The sequence below is a fragment of the Dendrobates tinctorius genome, unplaced genomic scaffold (assembly GCF_039654945.1).
Source record: "Dendrobates tinctorius isolate UK_male_01 unplaced genomic scaffold, ASM3965494v1 ptg000046l, whole genome shotgun sequence".
NCBI lineage: Eukaryota > Metazoa > Chordata > Amphibia > Anura > Dendrobatidae > Dendrobates > Dendrobates tinctorius.
In genome coordinates, this window is record NW_027361714.1 from 4,030,227 (window position 1) to 4,040,413 (window position 10,187).

General features: G+C 47.8%; 1 long non-coding RNA gene across 2 annotated transcripts in view; it reads right to left on the bottom strand.

Annotated features, from left to right (window-relative positions):
- Nucleotides 1–9,022, bottom strand: part of LOC141089339 (uncharacterized) — a 148,311-nt gene extending 139,289 nt beyond the window's left edge. For both annotated transcript variants that reach the window (XR_012232251.1, XR_012232252.1), the window contains exon 1: nt 8,932–9,022. This is a non-coding gene — a long non-coding RNA (uncharacterized lncRNA). The remainder of the gene's footprint in view (nt 1–8,931) is intronic.
- Between the last annotated feature and the right edge of the window lie 1,165 nt (nt 9,023–10,187).

Sequence of the window (10,187 nt, forward strand, 5' to 3'; positions counted from 1 at the left end):
GCGTGCGAGGGGAATGTAGTGGTCTGGGTCAATGTACCAGCAGATTCATCGAGCAGTGGCTGGGCATCAGTGCACTTGTGTCGCCCCCAGGAGTACGGTCGCCACAGTGGCATTACCTTCCTCCTAGGGAGTGTGATGTCATGCTTGGGAGCAACGAAGGATCTCTCTAGCAGGTTAACTGATTGGGCGGCGTTATTCCCACGAGTCATGACCCTCCAAACAGCGTTCATGAAGGCAAAGTGTTTGTTTTACGTGGGCAGTATGGTTGCAAAGCTGAACCTTAAAGGAATGTCCAGAAGGGCACCACCAGGAGTGGAGCCTACGGTTAAATTCGACTCCACCTGGGAAACCTCAACCATGCCAGCTACAGAACAGATGCACACATTGCAAGCTTAATTCCGTTAACGAACGAGACTCCGTCATGCCCCACGGTCCGAGTCCGGCTTACTAGAGGGACACGTGAGGCTCTGGCACATGAGATTGGCCAATAACTGGTGTGTCATGCCCTTACATGTCCGTGGCTGCATGTGCGCTACACTGAAAAGGCCAGCGTTTGTCGCTTACAGGTGCAGATAACCCGCTGAACAACGTTAGTGATGGGGATCACTGATTACAATTATTACCCGCGAACGATGATTTCCCAGTAAGTGCAGGTCAACCGCAGTTCCGGAATTAGGCCTAACCATCATTCCTGAAAAAATGAAAAACTTACGTGTGCAAACCACAGGTGCTGTAGCTTGCTTAACAGCTCGCCAGCCGTTCTCACGCCCAGTATGGATTACACGTGATTGCACAAAGGTGAGAAAGGGTACCGTATCCCCAGATAACATGCATGGATAGCGTACACATTCAAAATATATGTCTATACATCAGGAGGCAGGCTCAGACGGTGTTAGGCCCAGTATGGCTTGCACGTGATTGCACAAAGGTGAGAAAGGGTACCGTATCCCCGGATAACATGTATGGATAGCGTACACATTCAAAATATATGTCTATACATCAGGAGGCAGGCTCAGACGGTGTTAGGCCCAGTATGGCTTGCACGTGATTGCACAAAGGTGAGAAAGGGTACCGTATCCCCGGATAACATGTATGGATAGCGTACACATTCAAAATATATGTCTATACATCAGGAGGCAGGCTCAGACGGTGTTAGGCGCAGTATGGCTTGCACGTGATTGCACAAAGGTGAGAAAGGGTACCGTATCCCCGGATAACATGTATGGATAGCGTACACATTCAAAATATATGTCTATACATCAGGAGGCAGGCTCAGACGGTGTTAGGCCCAGTATGGATTGCACGTGATTGCACAAAGGTGAAAAAGGGTACCGTATCCCCGGATAACATGTATGGATAGCATACACATTCAAAATATATGTCTATACATCAGGAGGCAGGCTCAGACGGTGTCAGGCACAGTATGGATTTGACGGCCCAGACTACACAGCGGAGGAGCAGGGAGAGGTAAAGATTGCAAATGCTGGGGCCCTGCCCAAGCAAGGGGGGCCCACTCGTGGGCGTCGGTACTGGCACTGGGCCCCTCATAGTACGGCGGTGTGTCTGACGGCGGGTGTGCACCACCACCGTCAGAGACACTTGATTGCACTATGAGGGACCCTGTGCCAGTGCCCGCCCCCAAGAGTCGGCCTACCCACCTGTCCAGGGCAACGGCACTCGCACGGTGTCGTGCGCTAGGTGGTGACCCTGGCCATGGGGGGGGAGGCAGCACAGTTAGGGAGTTTTAGAAAGTGTCATATGTTGATGTTGGACATTCAGCTGATGCAAAAGGCGAAATAGGTCAAGTCCCAGGAAGAGGTGGACCAAAGCAAGCCATTTTTCTGTCACCCTATGTGTCATCAGGGGAAGGTGGGACAAAATCCTTGGAAACCCATGCATGGTTCATTTTAATGAAGGTTAGATCATCCACATTTTGGGTTGACAGACGGGTCCTTTTTTCTGTCAGGATTGATCCAGCTGCACTGAAGACTCTTTCCAATAGCACACTTGCAGCTGGGCAAGCGAGCTCCTGTAAGGCATATTGTGCCAATTCAGGCCAGGTGTCCAGTTTAGCGGCCCAATAGTCAAATAGTCATGACCTGTGTGGGAGAACATCGATATGGGAGGAAAAGTAGTTTGTAACCATAGTTGACAACTGCTGTCTCCTGTCACTTTCCATCGATGCAGTATTACCAGTTGTGTGAGCGGTACTTGAAAAATCAGTCCACAACATTGTCATGAAACCCCTGTCTCCAACGCCACTTCTGCTGTGTGCACCATGAACACCTCTGCCAAGCTGCCCCCGGCCCGTACGGCTCGTGTGAGAACCATCACCGCTGCTGTGTGCTGGGAATGCCTCAAGCAACCGATTTACCAGAGTTGCTTGTTTATTAGCCAATATTAGGTCAAGGTTCTCCTGTGGCATGATGTTTTGTAATTTGCCTTTATAGCGTGGATCCAGGATGCTGGCCAACCAGTAGTCGTCATCGTTCATCATTTTGGCAATGCGGGGGTCCCTTTTTAGGATCTGCAAGGCATAATCTGACATGTGGGCCAATGTTCCCGGTGTCAATGATGCACTGCGAGTGCTGAGTGAAGGAGCACTTTCTGGCAAATCCACATCCCACTAGTCACGCACAAACCCTGTACCAGACCTTGCCACGCCAACATTTTCACTTGCCCCACGAGATGCATCCTCCTCCCCTAACTAATCATCCCATCATCATCCTCCTCCTCCTCTTCTTCCTCCACCTCGTCCAGGAGAGGTCCCTGAGCAGACAATGACTGAATGTCATCAAGGATTCCCTCCTCCTCTTCCTCCTCATCAACATTGGCTGCAGACACCTGCTCCTTAAGGTGCGTCAAAGTTTGCATGAGCAGACGCATAAGTGGGATGCTCATGCTTAGGATGGCGTCGTCTGCACTTTCCAGCCGTGTGCATTCCTCAAAACACTGAAGGACTTTACAGAGGTCTTTCAGCTTCGACCACTGCACACCTGTCAACTCCATGTCTGCTCTCAAAGTGCCTGGCCGTGTATCCTCCCACAAATGCATTATGGCCTGCCTCTGCTCGCACAGCCGCTCCACCATGTGCAGGGTGGAGTTCCACCTTGTTGCAATGCCGATAATGAGGTGGTGGTTGGGAAGGTGGCGCAATCGCTGCAGCTTCTGCATACGAACGGAGTGTACAGGCGACCGGCGGATGTGCGCGCACAGTCTTCGCACCTTCTGGAGCAGGGCTGTTAACTCCGGATAATTTTTGAGGAAGCACTGCACCACCAGGTTCAAGGTGTGAGCCAAGCAAGGTATGTGGCTGAGTTTTGAAAGGGCTATGGCTGCCACAAAATTACGGCCGTTATCACTAACTACCTTGCCTGCCTCAAGATGTACACTGCCCAGCCATGACTCAGTTTGTCGCTTCAAGTACTCGGCCAGCACCTCGGCGGTGTGTCTGTCGCCCAAACACATCATCTGCAACACAGCCTGCTGACGCTTTCCACTAGCTGCTCGATAGGGGGACACCTCGTGTGCAACAGTGGCAGCTGCAGATGGAGTGCTCGTACGACTGCGCTCTGTGGACGAGCTTTTGCTTCTGGAGGAGGAGGAGGAGGAGGAGGGTCGAACGCCTACAGCCAACTGTTTCCTATACCGTGGGCTAGGCAGCACTGTCCCACCACCGCTGTCCCCTGTGGACCCTGTATCCACCACATTAACCCAGTGCGCAGTGATGGACACGTAACGGCCCTGGCCATGCCGACTGGACCATGCATCAGTTGTGAGGTGCACCTTTCCACTCACTGACTGCTTGAGTGCATGGACAATGCGGTCTTTTACATAATGGTGGAGGGCTGCGATGGCTTTCCGAGAGAAGAAGTGGCGACTGGGTAGGTCATGGCGTGGTACTGCATAGGCCATGAGTTCGCGGAAAGCTGCGCTTTCCACCAACCGATAGGGCATCATCTCAAACGAGATTAGTTTGGCAATGTGGGCGTTCAAACCCAGTGTACGCGGATGAGAGACTGAGTACTTTCTTGACCTACTCATAGTGTCTGGGAGGGTGAGCTGGACTTGAGAGCTGCATATGGTGGAAGTAGAGGTGGACAGGGCGGACTGAGAGAGGGTTGATGATGGTGATGGAGTTGGTGTTCTTTCTGATGGCCTAGATTCAGTATTTCGTTGATATAACAGTGGGATTCCCTGACTGCTGTGGCCTTGAAACGACACCTCAACATTTGCTGCTGTGCTAACTGGTGGGCTTACAGTGGGGGAAACAATGTAGCGTTGCTGACTACCTTCTTTGTGATCAGTTGCACATGTGGCACTTGAGGTTTGGTGTTGTGTCCACGCTTGCAAGTGCATGGTGGTTAAATGTCTAAGTATGCAACTGGTATTCAAATTTTTCAGATTTTTCCCTCGGCTAAAGGTCTTTGCGCGCTTCTTACAGATAACCTTGGCCTGATCATGAGGATTTTGTTCAAAAAAGTGCCACACTGCACTCTTCCTACTTTGGCAGACATTTTGCGGCCTAGCACGCTGTGATCTTTTGACCCTCTGGACAAGCTGTCCAGCAACTCTTTTGATTTTTGGAACCTGTCTTTGGAGTGCTCCGGGCCTGCCAGATAACAGCTGTTGCGATGTCGATGTCTGCTGTGGATGCTCGTCATCTGAGCTATTGGAAGCAGCACCCTCTCCCCTAATGGATGCCAATCTGGGTCAACAACTGGGTCATCCATCACCTCCTCTTCAATGTCATGTGCACCTTCCTCTGTGTCACCGTGTATGGTGGTATAGTGTGCGGGAAGGGGCACCTGAGTCTCATCAGGGTCAGAATCTGGCTCTGTACACTGCGAGGACAATGTAGTGCTCTGAGTGAATGTACCAGCAGAATCATCTATCAGCGGCTGTGCATCAGTGCACTCCATGTCAGTTTCATCTTGGCCTGGGTAATTTACCATTTCACTTGATAATCCAGGCATGGTATGTGAAAACAGCTCCATGGAGTAATCAGTAGTATGGCCTGCGTCATCCTTCAATCTTGGTTGGGGTGAAGGATACAAGGAAAGGTGTGGTTCATGAACATGAGCCTCCAATGACGACTCAGAAGAGGAGGCGATAGAGCTGGAGGCTGAGTCAGCAATGTAAGACAAAACTTTTTCCTGATGCTCTGGCTTTAAAAGCGGTTTGCCAACTCCTAGAAAACTAAGCCTTCGAAGCCTTATGGAGCCAGACGATGATGCAGACTCAACACCGCCTGCATTCGGGAGATTTTGAATTTCTGCACACACTAGTGGACACTGGACACTTTTGGATTGTGTGAGGCCCACTGAATATCAGAGCGCTATGTCACAGGCTCGATGGCACAGGTGTGAAAAAAGTGACTACAGGATAAGGGAGATTTTGAATTTCTGCACACACTAGTGGACACTGGACACTTTTGGATTGTGTGAGGCCCACTGAACATCAGAGCGCTATGTCACAGGCTCGATGGCACAAGTGTGAAAAAAGTGACTACAGGATCACAGAGATTTTGAATTTCTGCACACACTTGTGGACACTGGACACTTCTGGATTGTGTGAGGCCCACTGAATATCACAGCGCTATGTCACTGGCTCGATGGCACAGGTGTGAAAAAAGTGACTACAGGATAAGGGAGATTTTGAATTTCTGCACACACTAGTGGACACTGGACACTTTTGGATTGTGTGAGGCCCACTGAATATCAGAGCGCTATGTCAGAGGCTCGATGGCACAGGTGTGAAAAAAGTGACTACAGGATCACAGAGATTTTGAATTTCTGCACACACTAGTGGACACTGGACACTTTTGGATTGTGTGAGGCCTACTGAATATCAGAGCGCTATGTCACAGGCTCGATGGCACAGGTGTGAAAAAAGTGACTACAGGATAAGGGAGATTTTGAATTTCTGCACACACTAGTGGACACTTTTGGATTGTGTGAGGCCCACTGAACATCAGAGCGCTATGTCACAGGCTCGATGGCACAGGTGTGAAAAAAGTGACTACAGGATCACAGAGATTTTGAATTTCTGCACACACTTGTGGACACTGGACACTTATGGATTGTGTGAGGCCCACTGAATATCACAGCGCTATGTCACAGGCTCGATGGCACAGGTGTGAAAAAAGTGACTACAGGATAAGGGAGATTTTGAATTTCTGCACACACTAGTGGACACTGGACACTTTTGGATTGTGTGAGGCCCACTGAATATCAGAGCGCTATGTCACAGGCAGAAATTGGCTAGTGTATCACAAACTACAAGGTGTATGTAGAATTGGGCAGAATAGGAATCTCCCTAGAGTGTAGGTCTGTAAGAACGGAACAAGTCCTCCACTTATCCTTCCACAGTGACACACAGATAGCTTCACTGTGGCCGTGATAACAGCCGTTACACGTTACTGAGAGGAGCATGCACGTACACGGCTGTCCGGTGTACGTAAAATTGTCAAGCTCCGTGTTTTTTAAGTATACGGACTGACACACGCTGTCTCTCTATAGTTTTGAATGTGATCAAACAGCAAATATATTTAACTGTTTGAAAGCTAGACAAAACTAGTAGGTGCAGGTCTGTAAGAACGGAACATGTCCTCGACTTATTCTCACAGAGTGACACACAGATAGCTTCACTGTGGCTGTGATAACAGCCGTTACACGGTACTGTGTGAGGAGCGTACACCGCTGTATGGTGTGAAAAAATGCACGCTCAGTACCTCAGCAGGACAAAAAAAAAAATTGGGATTGCTTTTAAAAAAGCAGTTTGCAGAGCAGTGGGTAAACAGCAATGCAGCTGTCAGGAAGCCTTAGAAGGCAGCCTAACAACCAACACCGCTGATCCACCACAATATAGCCTCCCCTTGCACTGCACACACAGTGACTGGTGTGTTGTACAGGCAAAATCGCTACCAGCAGAAGCAGTTTTTTTTCTTCTTCCCTGCCTAACGCTCTCCCTACAGAATCAGCAGCAGCAACCTCTCCCTATGCTAAGATCGGCAGAAGTAAGATGGCGGTCGGCGTGCACGCCCTTTTATAACCCCTGTGACGCCCAACAAAGCAAGCCAATCACTTGCATGCCCTTCTGAAAGATGGTGGTGACCCCTGCCTATGTCATCACGTTGCCCACAGTGTCCGTGGATCCTGATTGGCTGAAAAAGAGCGCAAAACAAACTTTTGAAACGCGACTTTGGCGCGTAAGTCGCTGACCTCGTGGCCGACCTCATCCTAGGGTCGGGTTTCGTTTCATGAAACCCGACTTTGCCAAAAGTCGGCGACTTTTGAAATTTTTCGACCCGTTTCGCTCAACTCTACTTGCGAGGAATACCGACGAGTGCTATGCGATAAAACATCGCATAGCACTCGGACCAGTATTAATCTATAGGGCTGTTCCCATCAATGTTATTTTTCTAGGCCGTTTTCAGCATCTGAGTGAAATTGCAGAATGCTGCAATTTGCACCGATACTTGGCTGAGTCTCGGCGCACTCGCACCCATATAAGCATATGGGTGGAGTGACACAGCACACATCACTCGGATATCATCGGAGTGCTGTGCTCTATATGCCGACACTGGCAATGGAGGAGATAGAGAAATTAGTTTCTCTGCCTCCTCCGCGACTATGCTCCGATCCTCTCTGTGTGAGAGGCTTGGAGCAGACTCATGACACTCGGCTCCTGCTCGCATCAGATGCCATACGCAAGTGTGACCCCGGCCTAACGAACATACACGCTCATTATTAGTCCCAGGAAAGATGTGGACTCACCACCGGAGCCCACATCAAAGGGAGGGAATCCCTCGTCAGCGTACTATGGGCCTGACGTCGGAAAGGAGTTCAAATCATTTTTCAAGCTGGTGTTATACAGTATTCTAATTTACTGAGATAATGACTTTTGGGTTTTCTTTGGCTGTAAGCCATAATCATCAACATTAACAGAAATAGAATCATGGAATCATAGAGTTGGAAGGGACCTCCTGGACCATCTGGTCCAACCCCCTGCTCAAAGCAGGATTCGCTAAATCATCCCAGGCAGATGTCAGTCCAGCCTCTGTTTGAAGACTTCTATTGAAGGAGAACTCACCAACTCCCATGGCAGCCTGTTCCACTCAATGATCACTCTAACTGTCAAAAAGTTTTTTCTAATATCTAATCTGTCTCCTCCCATTCAGTTTCATCCCATTGCTTCTAGTCTTTCCTTGTGCAAATGACTATAAAGATGATCCTTCTGCAATGTGACAGCCCTTGAGATATTTGTAGACAGCTATTAAGGCTCCTCTCAGTCTTCTCTTTTGCAAGCTAAACATTCCCAAATCCTGCAACCTTTTCTCATGAGACAGTGTTTGCAGACCGAAAAAAAGAAATAGCCAACAGCACACGAACTTGATGGAATGCACGCTCCAAAGATCCCAGGACCTAATAGGATCAAAAGACAGCCAAGTAGCAAAAATGGGAGCAGCATCCGTTCCAGGTGAAAAATAGCTTTAATTGCCAATCAGAAATACAACGTTTCGACCAAAAAGGTCTTTATCAAGCATAGCAAAATGGCAAAGGGAGCGACCATATATAGAGTGGGTAAACCAATCACCATCATGGAAACTCCCCTCAATCACAAAGTATACATGACATTTACAAACAAAACATCAAGTGCATATAAAAACAATATAGTGTCACAAATACAATATACAATCGCTCAAATCTGAGAAATCACATTGTTTCAAAACAACACATAAATGTAAACAAAGGACATAACGCAATCCCCCAATCAACACATGGCATGGTCGTTGTTAAGGTGATATCTCACCAATCCCCATTATCTTAACATGGCCCACATATTTCTACCAATAGAAGCGCCATATCACATTAGCATCAAAATTGTGACCAATGCTCACATGTATTCCAGAATAGCAGACATAAGTACCTGTGTAGGAGCTTAACCAATAGCTGGCGGTAGCGCCGTGCTGTCGCAGGAAGCGCCGAGATGGGGTGAGATCTCGCGATGCCCCCACGTCAGAAGTATCGCGCAAGCGCGATCTCACGACGGGACAACATCACCCAGAGCCTGCCCCACTCCGCCCACCCGCAACCGCGCATGTGTCAAAATCCCTAATAGGTCATTGAGCCACATCCATGGCTTCTATACGCCAGATCAGTGAGGAACTCAATCTAGAGGCAGGAGAACATCACATGACCGGTCACATGTACCGCCATGTAAACAAATCCACTACCATCCCAAAAGCATTACCACACTGTATCAAATTATTGGAACAGAAGCTCAATATAACAAAAAAATTCTCTATAAAGATACAAAAGTCACCAAACTATACATACACTTAAAGAACCTTTATTACATATTAAGGACAATATCTGGCCCATAAGGAAAATAGAGGGCACAGGGACCAGACAGCAGGCCCCCGCAAAATATAGCAATGCCTTCAGGACTGTTCAGTACCTATGTCCTCCAATCACTCCCCAGACGCCAACTGCAATATAAAATGTACAAATTAAAAACAATGAAGAAAATCCTTCATATATAAACTTGATACTCTAAGAGGATGTCAATATCAATAGAGAAAAAGTGGATTTTATCGAGTACAAATATGTAGATTATAGTCCACATTCAAACCCCTTGGTTGTAATGTGTCCAATGTGGAAATCCATCTTAATTCTTTTTTCTTTAAAAGTTTAACTCTATCACCACCACGTCTCAACACTGGAACCCCATCAATCACTCTAAACCTCAATTGGTTGACTGAATGTTTGCAATTAACATAATGCTTAGGTACAGGTAAATCCAGAAGTTTAGTCCTAATGGTACTCTTGTGTTTACTGATCCTCGCCCTAATCTCCATGGACGTCTCTCCCACATACATAAGCCCACAGGCCAAGTAATCAAATAGATAACAAAACTTGAGGAACATGTATATCTCTCTTTAATGTAAAACTTTTTACCCGACCGTGGGTGGCTAAAACTGTCACCCTTAATCATATTCCCACAGCTTGCACATCCCAAACATGGGAAATTACCTAGTCTTGGTGGACATAGTGTCGACTGGAGTAAACTTTTTTTCACAGACCCTATATCAGCCTTTACCAACTTATCTTTCAAATTGTAACCTCGTCTATATGATAGGATTGGTTTATTAGTAAATTCACTAATCTGTGGTAAACCCTTTT